The 19,836-nt window shown below is 29.9% G+C and overlaps 1 protein-coding gene across 8 annotated transcripts in view; it reads left to right on the top strand.

The window, feature by feature from the left end:
- The window catches only part of LOC111620188 (poly(rC)-binding protein 3-like), a 170,876-nt gene that overhangs the window by 29,730 nt on the left and 121,310 nt on the right, over positions 1–19,836 (top strand). For 6 of the 8 annotated variants that reach the window (XM_023362082.1, XM_023362078.1, XM_023362084.1 and 3 more), the window contains exons 2-3: positions 596–637; positions 10,240–10,303. The gene's annotated coding sequence lies outside the window, so the exon portion shown is untranslated. Of the gene's footprint in view, positions 1–595; positions 638–10,239; positions 10,304–13,946; positions 14,691–19,836 lie in introns of those variants that run through there. The other 2 variants (XM_023362080.1, XM_023362081.1) reach the window with 2 other exon arrangements.

The raw sequence follows: 19,836 nt of genomic DNA, 5'->3' as shown, positions 1-19,836 counted from the left end.
ATGAAAATAACGATTTCTGGCAGCTGTATTGGATGGAAGAATCAATTGAAAATTTTCTCATTGTCGTGTTGTTAATTTAAAATAATCCAAAATGATTAACACTGAATTTTAAAATCTGTATTATGCTTGATTTATAAAATACTCTTCATATTTTGTAATAATTTTTATATATAAAAACATATTTTCATACGTATAAATTTTATAATAATTAACTTCTGGTGAATGAGGATATAAAAGTGCGAAAACTCGTATTTTGTTTTATTTTAAGATGTTTCCATTGAAATCTGGGGAAAATTATCGATTTTCTCGCAGAACAATTTGATAATCTGGAAAAATAAGATATAACTAGCTTATAATAAATTAAATTTAGGTAATTTGGATCAAAATTAAGTTGAAATCAGAATTGTTCAATTTTTTCGTAAAATAAGTAAATTTGTTTTTTGTTTTAGAGTACTTTTTATATGAATGTTACTTACATATTAGATAATTTAATAATTTTTATTTAATGCTATTTAAAAAACGGAAAACATATCCAGTTATTAATTTAATATAAATTTATAATTGCATTAAAATTTATATTTTATTTTTATGACAGTTTCTATCGGTGCAAGACAATTATTACTACTAATTTATTGAGGTAAGATTAATCATTCTTTTTTGTCGCATATAGTACAGAAATATATTTTTAACTCTATTCCACAACTTTTTACATCGTGTACACACTGACGTCTACAGTTTGTCATGAAAACAAAATAAAAGACATTCCAAACATAAGCCAAAGTTTAGCATTATTTAAGAACAAAGTTAAGTTCCTGCGTGGGTTAACGTTCTATTTTTAATTCATAAGAAACTAGGACGATATTTTATATTTATTGTTTGAATAATACGTGTTTTAAAGCAATAAATATTGAATATTAGTGTTACGGGAAAATACTATTTTATTTAATTTAAGTAAAACTGCATATAAATTGACAAGGACGAAACGATTTTTTAAATTCATTTTTTGTTTTTTTGTTTTATATTTAGAAAAGTCTGTTTTTCATTTTTTTCCCATCTTTGGCTAAGTTATTATTAATTTGAGCGTTGTAGGGACGAGAATTTTACTGAATTCATCAGGTGTACTTATTTAAAAATATGAGAATAATTTAAGGAAATCGAATAAATTTTCGTTTATAGATATAACATTTTAATAAACGTTTCAACATTTCGAGAATTTATTACGAATAATAATTTTTGAGTTATTGATAGTTTTATTACAGAACGTATAATTTAGCTATAGAAATTGATATCTTAATACGTGTCATTTAAGTGTGCAGGACTAACGTTCTTAAAAACGTTGCAGAATATTTTTAGGCCTGCATCGTAATTTATGAATGCATAATTTGTAAAATGATAGATTTGATATTTCTTACAAGATTAATTTCTAAATTAATATTTTAGAAATATAGATATCTATATAGGCCTATAAGATCTAACTCTATATATTTAATGACGTTATATATATAATGTGTAAGAAAAATAAACGTTTTTAAGATTATTTTGTGCAAGAAATTACGTTAACATGATTAGTTTTAGATGATTTTAGGTTTACGTTTTAGAAAGTGAAAAGAGGAATAAAAAAAGAATGGAGAACAGTTATCACCTCGGGTTATGACCAACAGTACTTCTCGGTTGAACCTGATAAGGAAGGTTGTAATTCTCAGGCTCATCTATCTTGTCCATTCGTCCCCAGGCGAAAATCAGTTGAAGCGTAATCCATATACCACTTCCCTATTATGCAATGATCGGTTTGGTTTTATAATTATCGAAAGTATAATTTCTTATTCCTCACTTACAGTACAGTACAGTACATTCTCATTCTTGGATAAAAAAAAAACTGTTAAAGCGATTTTCGAAAGTTTTAATTTGGAAATTCCATTTAGTTAAGGAAAACCTGTAACAAATCTTTGTTTTGCTTTTCGGTAATTATATTATTTCTATTTTCCGTGATTTTATATTTAGATTTTGAGGGAATACTTAATTGTATTCCCTCAAAACCCGAATCTTCAAAGCGAGCAATTAAGTGAGTACAACAGATTCATTCTTCCAGAAATTCTCGACTCTATTTGACGCCTTTACTCATCAAGATAAATGGATTCTTCCGTCCTTTATTGCATTTAAACTTTTGTAGTTTTATTCGTTTTTTTTTTTTTTTATGTACACAATGCAGAAAAGACTTTCTTTGTTATGAATTGTCCGAGTAATTCTAATCTTCTGTTGTTTCTCAAAATTAATCAAATGCACATAAAAAGTAGAACGGTAAACGGTTACTTTTAATTTTGATAAAAACTAGTTTTAAATGCTCAATTTTATTTTGAAGATTTTTTATTTAAAAATCTTAAGAAATTAGGAAGTAAATAATTGATAAAATTAGCAATTATATAACATTTAAGTTATTTCTTCAGTAATTTATTTTTGTATATTTTGAAAAACTGCTTAATATTAAAGCATGGTAACAATCCTTTAAAGTCTCTATCTTAACAAGCTGTCTGACATCTCTTAGAAGAACAGATAATATATTGCTAGGGATTAGAAGTCCGGGATTGACCAGCTACTTTTCTCACTCTTATTCTTATCATAAACTGTAATCCTTCAACAATCTCTACAAACTTCTGTTGTGTTTCCGTTGAGTACAAAACCATTTTTGACCTGTATTTATTAGAGTTTACTGGAAATAAAATCTAGTTATATGTTATGTACTATACAGTAAAATATTGTAGGCTTTTATAGTTAAATCTCAGGTTATACTTGACATATGCTTTTTTCATAACGAACAAATTTGTTTCTTTTTAATTTTGATTTGAATGTGCTCGAACATATTATCTGTAATATTATTTATTTACAATGCCTTAATAAATAATGGATGATCATACCATGTCTTGTCTCGCAATTTTAAGATACATGCATAACCTTTCTCATATAAATCTCATGTTAAGCTTTTTATGATTACGCATTCACCTTATATAGATATTAATATTTTAAGAATATATGAATAATATCAATAAAATAACGTTCAATATGATTAGAATATAAATTTTCATTTTATTGAATTATTTGTGGCATTTACAGTTTAACTGCACTCTTAGATGGAATTTATATATTTTTAGAATCCACTAAGTAACATCAATGGTTGCTATAATTTGAATTTTTTTAAATACATGTTTATATACTTATTTTTTCGTATTACCGTTTTATATTTCTAAATTTCCATTTTATTTATTTAGTTTTAGTTTTATTTATTGTATATGTATATAATATATATATAAATATAAATATATTATGTGTGTGTGTGTGTGTTGTGTGTATATATAATTTTTTAAATAAAAGACTAATCTGCTTTAATGATTCGGGACAAAATAACAAAAGTTAATGGTAGAGAGAAAATGGGAGATAGGAGATATTTCTTTTTTTAAAAAAAATTGACATGGTATTCACGTGGAAAACAGCTTTTATCGGCTCCTATTGCATTGTTATTTTTGGAAAGAAAGTGATTGTTTACTTTATTACCACATTAAAATTTAAGCTTAAGTAGACCGGGAAACATTAGATATCAAATTTTAGATTCTACCTAGAAGATTCCGTTTCATTTATTTATTTAAATCGACAATCTTTTTACAGAATAATTTACTTAATATGTTCAAATGTAATAAAAGTAAAAATATATAAGAATAATATAGTAAGCAAAATATTATACTTGAAATTAGCGGCCTTTTTATAGTTGCTAACTGGAAAGTTATTAATCTAAAATGATACGAATTATTGGATAATTGATTAATACCGTTTTTAATTTGATATCACAAAATTATAGTAGATAAACATTAAATCAGACAAGTGTTTCATTCGAGAAGCTTCTTTGAATTAAATACCGCTTCTGGGATATTACTTTCCATTTTAATTAATTTTTTAAAATATTATCCAAAGCTTGTATTATATTTGCTTTTTTATGACTATAATAATTATCGAACGAAAATCTAGAGCTCCTGTTCCATAAATATTAGTACGGATGTGGATGTGGAAATGATTTCACTCTTAAAAAAGCTTAATTTTGAACTACAATGTAGTTCGAAGTACGTGATTATTCATCCAGAAGTTTGAAAGTTTTGAAATGATTTCACTCGTGCAAATGGAATACAGAACGTGTGAATTAATCAGGAAGAAAATTGTTAAGGAGAAAATATCAATGTTTGTAATAAAACTTTTGTTGATATATATATATATACAAAGCTTGTTATGCACACGGTAAATATATATTTGTGTACTAGATTGAAATCTGTCAAAACTTGCAGATAAATTGATATTAATGTCTAGAGATACTTTTATAAAAGAAAATTATTCTAATTAATTACAGAAACGACTGTTTTAAATATTTTAATTGTAATCAGTGAGTTTTTTAAGTATAATTAATTGTAATCAGTGAGTTTTTTAAGTATTTAAAGAAATGTTAAGGAATTTTTTAAAGATAATTTACTTTCTATTTGTTTTTCGTGAAAATGAAATGAAATTGTTAATTAAATAAATATGTTCAAAATTAAAATTTTTATGTTTCGACTTCTTTTTAAAAACATTCATTTATATAATTCTAGTTCATTTTCTCGAATTGAACAATGGAAATTGCCAAGAAATCCAATCATTTTTAGTTATTTATCTTGAAATCTTTCCTTCGATATTCGGTACATACATGATTCATAGGATTACTCCGCTAGCTTATCTTGGATTCTCCACATAAACAGGATTTCTATTTGCATCCTGTTTAATTCATCGTGAATATCCATTATTTAATGAACCGTCCGACGTCTGTTTGTCATTATTATTTTCTCAATTAGAATTTGCTGCATTTATTTTTCCTTCTTTCATTATCATGTTTAATATATATTTTGTCAAAATAAATTAAAAGTAAAATCTAGTTTCTTCGAAATAATTTTGCGTACTTTAAATATAATCTTATATATATTCGTGACAATAGAAAGTTTTAATATTTTTATTTTTAGAAGAATTAACCAATTAATTATTGCTTTTAGTTCTGCAGAATGTATTTTTGCATTGTTTATTCTGACAGTAATTTCACTATTCGTTTCTCTCATAAGCTTTATTTATTAGAGAAATTGTGAAGTATAAATATGAATTCTTTTTCCATAAGTTAGTAAACCGTGAATTTGTTTTTCTGTTATAGCAACCAATATATGACTGATGGACACGGACTGTTGATGTCATAATAGGGCAACCACCGTCGCCAATTGCTCAAACGATATAGCATTACCCAATATACGTTACTTTTCAATCAACTCGTTTGTTGCAGCTGTTGACTTAATAATGTCGGTACGCATGCGTCTCTACAATCAATTATTAATCTTCAGTTTGTTTTTTCTCTATTTTAGACTTTTCCATCTCTATTTCCCATGTTATTCCTTTATGATAGACTTTTCCCGTGTTTGAGAAAAATGCAACTTTGTTACTAATAAATCGACAATATTATAGTTTTTTAAAATAAAGTTTAGATTTTGTTTCTTATCAGTTTCTAGAGAAATACCTCGCATTCTTGATGCTAAAGTATTTACCACGCTTTCAAATAATATAATCCTAAGTTTATTTTTTAAATGAATTTTAATGTATACTATAAGAAAACAATTATGGATCACTAAAAGTATTTGTAAAAAAGATAAGGAAGTAGTGTCGGATTAATTGTTGTTATAAGCATCACACTTAATACTGTTTTGTAAACAATGCTTTATTTGGAACTTTCTGTAACAATATATATCGGTTTTCATTGACAAATACATTTACAAACATTCTTTGGACTTTAGTCTGTAAAATGTGTATAGATTACATAATCTTATAATAATACTACCTGTATTTAGTTTCTTAAAATACTTTATCTTGTTTTTAAATATTTATTTTGTAAAACACTTACTTACTACTAGATAAAATTTTAAATTTTATCCATGTTTTCATTAGCATCATCAGTTAAACCGAATCTAGTGAAGTAAATAAATACTATTGTTTGGACTTCAATTCTATTTAAATAAATTAATAGGTAATTATCTTAAATAATTTTAATTATCGAAATTTTATTCTTATGTTTTGTTCGATTGGCAATGTAAATTATTTATTTAGTGTCAATATTACTCGAGTAAATATTGAAATTATATTAATTTTTCATTGTTATGAGTTATTCCTAAAGAATTGATATTGACTTAATAATAATTTAACTTTCTCATAACTGAAATTCAATTATCAGTATCATTTATATATGATAATTTGACTAACATTAAACCATTGTTAATTACTTGGGTGTAATTGCTAGTACACAACTAAGTCTTATTATCATTATAAAACTGGCATAAAAGAATTTATATTGAGAAGATTTGAGTATAAAAGTTTATCGAATCATTTTTTTATAGTTTTAGTTATTTTTATTGTGGTAGAGTGATGTCTATAATAATATAAAATTTTTGTAATAAAATACGAGCCGTAAAAAATTTTAATAAAATTTATAACCTAATATAAATACAAACTATTTAGGAATAGATGGAAATAAGTAGATCTGTTATTGTGCATTAATGTTGATCAGAAAATCGTTAAAAGCTTCTTAGCAACTAATTAATTTTGCCTGAGTCAAATTGGAAGAAAGTGTTTTGGATGCCAAAATCTTAGTTTATCCTCCTTTATCTCTCCAGAGCCATCCAGTTAATTATTATTTTAGATTATTTCGTTCCCTTTCTAATTTACCTATTTGTTAAAATTCTACAATTCTCATTCGATTATTAATTTATTAAGAAATTTAATTCTAATCTATATTTCTGTTAGAAAAGTGTTTACAATTTTAATAATGTATGTGAAATGCGGAGAAAATATTGGAGGATTTTAACTCATTAAATTCGGTTTGCATTTTATTACGTCATAACTCGTTAATTTAACATATTTCTTAGGTTACGGGTATTATATAAACGCATTTCGAATAAATTCGTATGGAATTAACACCCGTAACATAAGAACTGGCGTTAAAGATAATTATCTTCAAACAGCCCAGTTTGATTAATTTATTTTAAATAAACTACGTTTTATATTTAATTTATCATTTTTATATGGATTTTCTTAAACCGAGGTATATATAATCTCATTAGGATGTCGTTTCATTTTGAAATAATCACTAAACTTTACAGACTAATTTTAAGTGTGTAAAACACACTATTTTCTAATTTTAGTTGCTGGTATATAAATAAATTCAAAATAATTATTTTGTAATTTTAATTTCTAACGGTAGATATCTCATGACTTTTTAATGTAATTTTTATATAGAATAATAATATGGCTAATTTTGTACGTATATTAACAGTGTAACTGCATAAAAATGTATGATAGTATATGATAAAAATGTAAGAGTTTATGAAAAATTGATAGATTCTGTAACAAATTTCGATACACAGATTTCTATACGAAAAAATTCGGAGATGCTGCTAAATAAAAATCTATTCTTTTGTTTTCTCTAGTAATTTTAGAATCTTAATTAAATAAAACTTACTTTGTTATATTTTAAAGTTTCATATAAATATTTAATAAGAATTCGAAAGGTTTGAATTATGTGAATTATTGAATTCCAAAATTTTCTTTTCTTCTTTGCCATTCTGTCAAAAAATTTGAAATATTTCCGTTATGAAACAAAAACAGCAAATGGTATGCTTCTGTTTATAAGTGGTCATTTGAACGGAATTGACTGTTTTAATTAAGGAAAGATCATTAAAATACTGGAAATAAATGTCATTAAATGATTTTTATATTGGAAAAATCTAGTGGGACAAGTTTCTTGGTCGATTGTCTGGCATTGTTTAGCTTTCGTCATTAGCTGAGTTTTTCCGCATTCTTTCCCATTGCGTACATGAAAAGGAAATTGAAACGGAAACGAGGCTGGTAATTGATTCCTCTTCCTGAGAAAACTCATCAAAGATTTTCTATGATAATACTAAGATGAATCTTTTTCATTTTATTTAAAAATTGATGCCGACAGAAACCAAACTTAATTATCGAACATGAATTTTTTCCCTGACAAATTTTGAACTTTACTAAATTTTATTAATACGATTAAAATAAACTTGATTATATTGGTCAGAAATTAAGCAGTGTTATAATATTGGGGTATTGTTTCGCCATAGTAGCGAAAGAAATGTTTAAATGGAGTCGACTTCATTGTCAAACAGGCGGCTCTCGAACTAGTTTGATGACCTAACAGCTTAATCTCTACAATAAATTTTGTCATTAACCCCTTTCAACTTCCACTTTTGTCATTTAGCTCTTTCATCTTAGAAAATTGAGACCTATCTGATCAAAGACTATTTTTCTTCGTTTGTTTCATTATCGGCCTTGTGGAATGTTTATCAGCTTTAAAATTTTCTTTGAAAATCTAGGTTTGAATAGTTCTTACTAATTTAATTCCACGCTTAAGAACAGTTTTATGTAGGGAATTAATTTTGAAAAGAACTTTATAAATGTGTTCAGATATCCGAATTAATTTGCCATATCAAAGTAAATATAAATAAATATATACATACACACACTGTATATGGCTTTCCGAGCACTAAATCTCGAATATAATAATAAAAATATATCTTGGAATGGAAAGACTTGCTACCTAAAATACTTTAATAAGCAGAAACTTGTCAATTATGGAAATGAAAGTCTTTTTAGATACTAGTTGCATAATGTAACTTGTAAAGCAGAATTTTTCTGCTAAACTGCAACTAATTTTTAAAAATTATGATTAATGCTATTTGTGGCTCAGATTACAGTTGACTTTAGGATGATTTTTTTTTTCTTCTTTATTATAATTGGTTTTGTTTATGACAAAGTATATAGCTGTTTCATCTCATGTCTCTAGAAGAATGCACTCATTCTGTAGAAGTAATGAATATTTTAAAAAAATATGCTATTAATGGGGAAATTACACAAGCTTAAAATCTGAAAAAGTAATTATTAAAAATAAAATTAATTCAATGTATAAAAGTTATGAAAGGATTTTGGCAAAATGTTTCTAGAGGAAATACTTTCACTCTCCATATTAGCTATACAAGTTCTTAATGAATTAAGAGCTGACTATATGAATGATATTTCCACATTCTGTGGTTACTGGATTCTTATATGGATTTTTCCTCTATCCACTACATATTTGTCTTCAATGTATACTTGAAACAAAAAGTTTGGATGGGAAGAGAAACAGTTCTAAATATGAGTTGTAGCACTTATTCTACTTTTTTCTTTTTTTGCATAAAAAATAACCCCTTATAAGACAGAAACTTATAAGAAATTCTAGTTGGTATCATCACACTTAGACAGGTTTTACTATATTACTCAGAGACTATTGATTATGTAGTAGCTTTTGAAGAATGAGAAGTTATGAGATCACTGAAGACAAAAATTAAGAATAATAATGATGATACCACACACACTACACAAAAGCCTGGGAACATTACAATTGAATAGAAATACTTGCATCACACTTTAGTAGGCCACTATATTGAATACATGCCATATTGTTAGGAAATTCCTGAATACAGACACTGACACACTTATTTAATTTTGGTTTTTGGTTGCTATGCCTTGACTCTGGTCCGGCATAGTACACAGCCACCAGTATCAATTGAGTATAACCCACTAAATACTGTATANTAATAATAAAAATAAATAAAGAAAAATGATTTACTCAGCGGCATATTTAAACTAGAAAATATGGGAATATATATTATTCATATATACGAGCAGAAAAATCAAATTTAAGATAGCTTACAATAATTAAAATGAAGATCGATATGTATAATAAATATTCCAGTATTATCTAGTTTAAATAGGCCGCTGAGTAAATTATTTTTTACTACTATATTCAAGATTTAGTGTTCTGAAAGCCTTTCTGCCAAGGATTAACCCCAACAGACGGTTTAAAAGTGAAAGATAGTTGGGAAAGCCCACTCAATTTGTCAGATAAACTTTACAGCAGGATTTCCAATTTCAGGTTATCGATTAGACATGTAACTAATGATGCGTTCTTTCGTAATTCGATCAATAAGGGTAGACACTCTGACTGTTGACCGTGGCCAGAATGGAATCTAAAACTAGATCCAGATAACACGAACCGAAAACTAGATCTAGATAATGGGACAATAGAATAAACTTTCGCACCTTCGGATTTGTTTGACTTTTCTTTCTCTTTTGCAGCTTCTTACCCCGACTTGGTGAAACTTAAGGGAATCCCTCGTTTGCGTGTTTTAAAGAAAAAAAGGTAAGACGCTTCTGTTATTTGGATAAGTTTAATTTTTACTTTTTTTTACATATTACGAGCATAATGATATTATATGTAACTAAATAAAATTCGAAACTTCAGGGAAAATAAAATTCAATATGTTAGGACACATCGAAAACAAAAATTTAACTGCTTCAGCAACAAAATGGTGGAAACAATGTCTTCAGATGCGCTGTTTATATTATCGTTCGGTGCCCGAAGCAGTCGGATCTTTTCATCAATAGTTTTTCAAAGGCAATTGTTGGTATATTTGTGATGCGAACTAACTCGATACACGCTTCCAGTTTACAACAGGCATCGTCCACCATCCTGCTACACAAATCAATATGTCTACCTGAGGGTACCTCTAAACTGCTTATTAGATTTAGAAGCAACGTCGATACGTCTCGTTTGCTAAAGAAACCAATTAATTTGTACAGAAAATAGTGAGATGGCCATTTCCGATATCGATCATTTTTTAAAATACGACGAGAACAACATACTTGTTATTAATAAATTGATAGATAAAAAAGAAAGTGTAAAATTTTTAAATGTCGTATTTATTTTGTAACTCTGTTACTAAAAGAAAATTACACTTTTATAAGTATCTTTATTTACCGTTTCTAGTATTTTCTGCCCAGATCACTTTGTTTCTTGGCCATTCGCTCGGATCATTATTTTCTGAAAGGACGTCCTGGTCCAATCGATTCTTGCTCTCTTGTTAAGTCTAATGTACATCAAGATTGGACCAAAGAGCGATGTCTTACTTTGTAAGGAATGAAGAGATTTTCTTTGCATCAAGCTATAAGGAAAGAGAAGATCCTTTAAGAATGTTTGAAATTTTACTCGGCTATTATTCATAAATGGTTACTCGCATAGTAAAAAGTAATAACAACAACTTAGATGGAAATCCGGGATAAGCTTGGTTTTTTATTTTTATTTTCGATCAAATTATTGAATATTAAAAAAAAGTCGATACTTTTCTCGTTCAGAAGTTTTATAGGTTAACTCCGCAGAAAATATTTCTAAAGCAATATTCTACAAATGTCATCAACTGCGTGGCTGACGCATCGAATTCCATTCCCGATCCATCGATTGAGAAGAACTGAAAGCTTTGTAGATTTTACGATACAAAAGATTTTACAGAATTACCGACGAGAAAAGTGTGCGATAAGTTACGAAAGACAAAATACATATATAATCTGCAATCTGAACTAACGACTCTGCTTAATGTGATTATCGAATAAAAAATGACACGACAAAGCCAATTAGCGTATGACGTGTTTTTTTCCTGGTTCTGCTCTATTCTCTCGAGTGATTCTTCTGCACTTACATTGCTTAAGTCTGAAAAGCTCCCGATAAGCAAGCTTTCCATCCAGATTACCGCGCTCTGCAGGGAATATCTTCCCAAATGTGTCCATTCGCATTCTTACTGCACACTACTCTGTAAAACGCGACTCTGTAAAAACATCGGCGAGACTCGCTCTTTTTGTATATATATATAAAATTAAAAAACATTTCCTAATTTTAAACAAATTCGGAAGAAAATTGAATTTCCAGACTGAACCACTTCTTTTTAATTCTTCTAAAAATAGCACAAAAAAGGTAGTTATTTAAAATTTATATGATAAACGTAAACACCTCGACTTTTAAAATTGGAGGATTTACGAGTGTGATAAAGCGAATATGTAAGGAAAAATATTTTTGCTATCGTCTCGAGTGAATAATTGCACCGTAGACGTTTCGTTCTTAATGTTTAGTTATATTTATAACGACGTTCTTAACGGCAATTTCGAGATTGTTAAAGGTACAAGCCACATCTGGCGAATGGCACTGGTTGCCATCTTAAACTCCAGCGAATATCGATCATGGTGGCATAATTACACCTTTGATTAATACTACTAGATAAGCTACTATTTACACTTCGTATATGACGTAGAAGTAATTTTATAAATCATTCGAATTATAAAAATGATTCTAAGACACTGTTTCGTTCCTACAAATGGAAGGACGAATTCTAACTGTTTTCATTTCCCCTTTATAATTCTTGTTATTGAAAGTCTGGATGCTGTCGAGTTACGCTTTATAGACGATCAGATTCGGAAGTGTTTACGAATTCTCGATTACTAATGTTTTAAGATGCAAACTCGATCGAATTGTGATACTCGAGACTGGACAAATAATTAACGATCGTAAATTATTCGAGAAGAGATGAAGCATCTCAAATAAACCGTAACTATCTCTACTTAAAGAGTGAGGTTGATTCAGGTTAAAACAACGGAATGGCTAAGTTAAGGTTTATTGAATTTCACTTAGTTCCAGCAGTCGTCTTTCAATCTTTCCCTGTCGTATAATTTTAGAAGGGTCCTCTTGATTTTATCTTTCCTCTTCCCCTCTCTCTCCTGCCCTGCCATGATCAGTCAGAAACATAAAAAGGTTGAATTCTCTGGATGATCTTTCCCTCCAGCTAAAAAAAGCCAAAAAGTGTTTTTTTCCAAACACATCCGTTGGTTGTCCAAACACGATCCTGTTTAAAATTCTGATCCCGCGATAGTTTGAAATAACAATAGATAGTTTTGAAATTACTATTTGCCAAGACTTCGTCTCTGATAGTAGTCGTTTTACATAAATATAGGTTTTTTTTGGTAAGTTGAATATCGATAGTCACATTTTAAATACCTTACATAATATACAATACATCTAAACACATCTCTGGGAAAAATATCGAGATTTTTTTCTAGTATTTAAATATTTATAATTAATTTTTAACTACCTTACACACGTAAGACTTCTTTAATTAAATTAACAAGGTTTGAAACTTGCGGTTATCTTATCGCAGGCCGAAAAAAATATTGTATAAACAGCAAATTTGAGAATTTTCTGACAAACCAATACGTATCTCAACAAGTTTAAATGCTTAATAACTGTGAGTTTATCGCTTGTTTTGAGTTTCATATTACGTAGACGGATTAATTTCCGGGAGGTTTTCATTATTCAGACTGCATCTTTACTATAGAATAATATCACTTATTTCAACAATGTGTAAATTTCTTAAGCGTTAAAATAAATAAACAATATGAACCGCGTTTAAAAGGCTTTACATTTTACAGAAATAATTTTTTAGGTAAATTATGTGGGTCAATAAATTCAGTAGCCTTAAAAAATTTCCAATTCAAATCTTTTAGAGATCGATTCAATACTTTATCGAAGAACTTGTCGGAGCACGAATTCGTTCTCGAAGATATCAGTGCCATCGATTTTATTGGATTTTAGATTAACTTATAACTGTAAAATATGTTGTTTGAAATTATTCCATTTGTTTTCCATAATTTCTTTGCATAATAGTTTGTATTAAGTGAATAATTGTTCTTATGAAATGTGTTTAGAAATTCGGGACAATAAATTTTCGTATAATTGTGAACCATTTTCATATTTAGAAACTGAGGAGGAGTATTTTTTACATTATTTGATTTTCAAGGTAAGAAATTTCAATAGGAATATTAGGTAGAATATTGCCTATTGAAATATATAATCTCATCTTTTTCTCTCCTATAATTATTACTTTTTATTTCAGGTATAGTGGTGGGTCGAATGTAGGTGACATAGAAAATCATTAGCATTCCTTCATAAGAATTTTTATGAATTTAACGAATATGACTCTCTTTGCCTTCGAATTTTTTTGCGAAAAGAAATTGGGTGTGAAATCCAAACAATTTTATCTCACTTTTCAATCATTAACTGGATAAATGCCAAAATTTTACCTAATTTGAGATGTGACGAGAAATTTTGGCATTTTAAACCATTTCAGATATTCTTTCGAGATGTAATATCGACTTTAATTTTGTTCGATTTCCTCATCGCAAGACCCGATAATAATTTATATTTTGATTCGATTGTGGCCAGTCGTACCTTCATTACGTACCCCAACGATAGCGTTACGAGATTATTTGTTACAAAGTTTCCTGAATTATATATTAATAATTGATGCAAGAGTGATAGTTTCTGGCAAATAACTCTTCTAATACGTTACCGACAAACATATCGTAGGGTTAATTAATCGAACTGTGAAGTTATCCGTTAGTCGAGCCAGGAGTTAAAATCTAAAGCGAGTGTATCTATTCACTCTACCCTCCCCAATCGAAGTCTTTTCTCCGAAAATGACGCTTCTTGAATGGACTCTAAAGTTCTGGCGTTTGATTGGTGCAGACGATACAACTACATGATCGTTTGGAAGCTGCCCACTACTAGGCGGAGGGAGAGAAACGGAAATGCTTTAAAGCCTGTCTGCCGGTTACTGTCATGTTAGAAGAGAGTTACCGAGCGGAGAGAAGGTTGGAAATCCGGTTACTTAGATCTAGCTGTATGACGGATGCAAAGCTTTGTAAAGGTAAGGCCTGGCATTGTATAAGAGCGGTACAGTACATGTAAAGAATCAGATGTTTAACCTCTTCTAATAGTTTCGTTGCGCGACATCGACGTCATGGGCGACGTTCCAAAATAAACCTTTCTATTCAGAAACCGTTAAACAGTCGAATAATTACATAAAATGATTGTATATCGATTATACCATTTGTTTATCGGAAGTTGATCATTGATCATCATCTAAAATATCGACGATGTTCTCACCCGTGGCCTCGATAATTTTTGATAGATTTTTTTTTTCTCTACAGACGACTCTCTCCTCCCCTAGAAGAGAATAGCAACGAAACGACCTAGCTTTATAAAGTTAGATAAGAATAGAAGAGTTCAAAAATAAGAAAAGCGCGTCTGTAAAGATGTTGTCGGAAGACATATTTAAATTTCTTAGTAAAAGGAGAATAAGATATATCTTGCGAGAATTAGCACAGGAAGGAGGAGAGAAAAAAAAATTAAACTCGATTGTTTGCTTAAGTGAACAAATTGGAAAATATTCGTTTCTAAAATAAATAGAGAGACGGTCAATAATGAAAGATTCTCTGTTGATTTATAAAGTTTTATGCAACTATTTGAACATTCTCCATCATTCGGAACATTATTGACACAATGCTACGAGATAGGCCGGACGTTAATGCAAAGAGTTTGTTTACTTTTCTACAATTTATTCCATTCTTATCGCGCCGCGTATCTTTCGATATTTAAATGTGGTCTTTCCTCTTTCTCTTTCTGGTGTAATATATATCGCTTGGTGAAAAGTCTTCATTATTACTTCGCGCCGCTTCAGTCGTCTAACAGATCAATAAATTATATAGAGTAAATGCAGAAAAACTATCGGATATCAATTTTTTTTTCTTTTCAGTTTCAAGATTTTCTAGTTTTTTAATCGAAAGTAATTATACAGTATAACGTAAGAAGTCTAAAAGGACTTGGATTTCTACATTAAATATTGTGGTATAATCTTTATTTTGAAACATTTTTTCTTTAAAATGTATAAATTTATGTGCCTAATATTGGATTTTTATAGCATACATCATAGCATCTCTTCTTTCTTAGAAACAAGTCGAGCGAATAACGTCTATTATTTTTGAAATCTATTTTTGTTTTCCTCAACTGTGCATTCTCCATCGCTGTTTTCTTCTTTTGCTTTTAAAATCGTTTGAATGACGAAAAGCCATCCGAGGATTTTCGATAGTTTTGAATTTAGAGAAAGGGGAACGTTTGTCCCCATGAAATTTATTATTTTAAAACGGCGAACGGGGATTACATAAATCTTTTTTCAGCCTCGATTAACCATCTGTGAAACCGGTTTCGGGTTTGGTTCATTATAACAATTTTTACCGCCCGCCTATTTGGCAGCGTGCCCCCTTTCCGACTTATACACGCTTCTCTACCGCTGTAATTTGAACCGTGTCGAGCATGTTAGAATTATTAACGTACGAAAAAATTTCTCGCTACAAGGGAGTAAAACTCGCTTAGGAATAAACTATCGAAGTTAGTTATCCGTTCGACGTAATTAGTAGAAGGACGTCACCAGCACGCTTCATTCTCTCCGCCGTTCGTGTTTTGCACAAAAAAAGAAAAAAATTAATTTTAAATCCGGGAACGGAATTTGTCACGTTCACGGTCGTCATAGAAACGGTAGAAAGAACGTCCTCTTGTTTTTGTTTCGACCCCAAAATAATTCTTTAGCGAAGGAACGGTCGACCGGATCGACATCCGAGACGGAATTAGAACTAATCGCTAGCGGGTATTGGGAAATATACTATGGCAACAATTATTATCTCGGTTGCCGGATTGTCACTGGGACATGTTAATCCGTGCCACACTGTAGTGTTTCCAGTGACGTAACATTTCGATTTCCTAAAGTGACAAATTACGTCCGTCGAGCGATTGTGCCCATTAAACAGTATAGGTTACGCGATTGGAAAACATTTTTGTTTTTACTCCGTTCGAAGGAGAATTCGAATGACGAAAAATACCCGAGGATCATCGATAGATTCGAAATAGCGTCGTAAAATACAAGCGTTATAATCGAACGGGATATTAACACGAAGCGAACGTGAATTGCTATTACGTCCCGAGCTGTAAAATAAATAAATAAGTCGTACACAAGCGTACAGAATAAAATTCCTAAGATCGGCATAAAATCGTCCTTCACGCTTGGCGTAACGTTTAAAACAATAGTCTAGTGGCGTGTGGATAAACATACAGACACACGCTCGCTCGCTCGCTCCGAGGAGGTCGCAGGATTTTCGAAACAGACGGCCCGTTTAATTTATTTCTCTAGTGGAAATAATTTAATCTGCGTTTTGTTGGGTTAGCCGGAACTTTATAACTCTCTTTTTATAATCGTTTTTCTATCAAAAAGAATCACGATAAAGGAAGGAAAAGAGTGAGACGGTTTCGGTTTTTATCAGAAATTATGAATACTCTCGGGACGAAAACGAATATTTACTTAGTAAAGCGTAGTAAAAAAAAAGATAAAGAATCCAATTCTAGAAATGAAATATTTACGTCATTTGTTTAAAAATAAGAAAATTGAGAAGTGTACTTTACTCCGGGTAGAAGGTAATGTCGGCGAATATAGTCTTGCGATGGAAAATCGATTTGCTGGCGTGCATTTCGAGAAGGAATAACTTATAATATTTATCATTTCATTTGCAATCCGGGTCTGGCTTTCTCTTAAGAGATGAGGAGGAGGAGGAGGAGGAAGAAGAAGAGGAAAAAAAATTAAACCGGTTAGAAATAAACATTTGGAATTTAATGAATATTTTAAAATTATTATGCCGCTTTGCGCGAATAATTAGCGCAGTTTTAATTAGCATAATCAATCTGCATATTTTCATAAACAAATTTTTCTTTTTATCGTCCGAAAGTTTTTCCTTCTCGTTTAATCACCGCGGGGTATCCTCGGAATCAAACAACAGGATGCAGATGGGATACAGTCAGTGCTATTTTTATTTTTATTTTTTTTTGTTCAGTTTTTTGCCTTTTGTGGATTTTCACTGTCATTCGAAAGAGATTGTAGATTGCTGCCTTTTTTTTTCTTAAGTTAGTTTTTGTTTCGATCGGTTTTGAAAATCTTATCGTTCAATTTGTTTTAGAAAGTAAAACCTAACATTTTTCTTTTCGTTTCGGATTACTCTCGGAGTAAATATTTATATTATCTCTATGTATTTAAGTCGTTAATAGTTAAACGATTTGCTTTCGAAGTTATTTTTATTTGGACAAATTGTGGCTATTAAACTCGGTCGGCTAATTAGTTTTTAATATTTTTCGATAAACTTTCGTAGCAGATTTTTTACGAATATCTATCGAAAATTCCTAGTTATAAAAATGAGGTAAAGTAAAAGACAAAATTCTATATATAAAACCTTTTACTTTAAGAAAAATAATGAATTTTATATAATTTGTGTGTTTCGTTTTAATAGGAAAACTTCAAAACAAGTACGCGACGTGTCTTTTTCTGTTTATTAAATTTTATGTTTTTACAATATAAAAGTTATCGTTTCTAAAAGATATTTTTATCATTTCATTTTATCTTGTAAATATTTTTATTCAATAATAATGTGCAAATCGTTTTCGAAGCTCGTAACTTTTTGTTAGAACTACTCTAGCTGGCATTTCAATAAGTGTATAATTTCGAGAAACGGAATACGGCGTTAAAGTTATTTATCACAATAATGAAAAATATTTAAAAGACTATTTTTCTCTACTTTGAGCGGCTCGGTAAAAATAACAAGAGATTCTCTTCTCTTCTCCATTTGCATGCTATTTATTTAGCTTTTATCTTTCACTAACCGTTTTCAGAATTATTGAAGTCATAAATTACGATGATAAAGAGAGAATCGTTTCATAATTTAAAAATGTACGTACGACGACCATAGTTTTATTTTACTTTACTGCTTTTTTTCGTCTTTTTCTTCTTACGGAAGAAACGTTCTTTTGTGCGATGTGTTGAAGGGTAATGATATGAAAGATGATTTCTTTATCGAGTTTCTGTAATGTATATGATGTTTTTAGTTTAGTAAAAATATAATATACGCTATAGGATGTGTTTACTATGTTTAGGTCTACGTTTCACAACAGTTAAAACGTACGTAAATTAATGCCTTAAAGCTTTTGTTTGGCGTCATTTTGGCATTTGAGATTTTAGAAACTGGCGAATCGAATACATTTTTCAATTGTTTTGATGGTTGTCTCCTTTATTAAAAGACATGAACGGAATTTTTGTCGTCATTTGACGTCAACGTGGAATCGACTCTGTATTGCATAAGAGAAACGAAGGCAGCACATTTTTACTCGGTTTGTCATCTCGACAAAAAGAAAGTATTGTCTGTTGCCAACAGATGTCAGCTCTTTCTTGTACCCGTCTCTTGCATTTTCTTTCTCCTCCAACAAACTGAATTGGCAAGTTCTGTTTAACATCGCTCCACATTTTTCCGTCGTAGGCATAATTCGTGCCGCGAATTGTTTATTCTGCATTTCTGGTATCGAGTTATTTCGATGCCTCCAGCCGAAAATGGTACGATGTTCCGTCGTAAATATGACTAATCGAAGATGTGTAGTAGATAATTATTCCATAAAGATGACTTCCATCTCCGTAGATAGATGACGTCACTTCGTGTTACGATTTGATGGACGATGACAGATGGCTTCGGTTTGCCATCTTCACCGACAGATGGTGGTAGGAAACTTCCGTTGATGTCTTGTGCTTTTGTGACAGGACGAGACGATAAGATGCTTCGGTTCGTTGCCCCTTTACTCTTTGCTGACATAACCGAATACCCAGTATTCCTACGTATTAATTTCTACTGTGAATTAAAGTTTAATCATCTCTTTCTCTGCTTCCGCTCCGCTTTTACCCGAGTGTAAGTTGCGCAGGCCACACAGAGTAAATTTATCTACAAAAGAAATTGGCATTATCTTCTATTCTCTTTAGATTGAATTGTAGCGATGATTGAAATCTAATTAAAAAGTGCGTTTCATCGAAAAGTTTCGACCGGATTTCATTTATTATTCTGTTTCCGAGTTGTATGACTAATGATAGATTTGGAAATTTGAAGTTTTTATGGTTTTTTCGTTTTCTCTAAATAATTTCGATCTCTTATTTAGTT

Source organism: Centruroides sculpturatus, unplaced genomic scaffold (genome assembly GCF_000671375.1).
Source record: "Centruroides sculpturatus isolate CEXI.00-Female unplaced genomic scaffold, Cexi_2.0 scaffold206, whole genome shotgun sequence".
Taxonomy (NCBI): domain Eukaryota; kingdom Metazoa; phylum Arthropoda; class Arachnida; order Scorpiones; family Buthidae; genus Centruroides; species Centruroides sculpturatus.
This window is presented reverse-complemented; position numbering and strand designations above follow the sequence as displayed.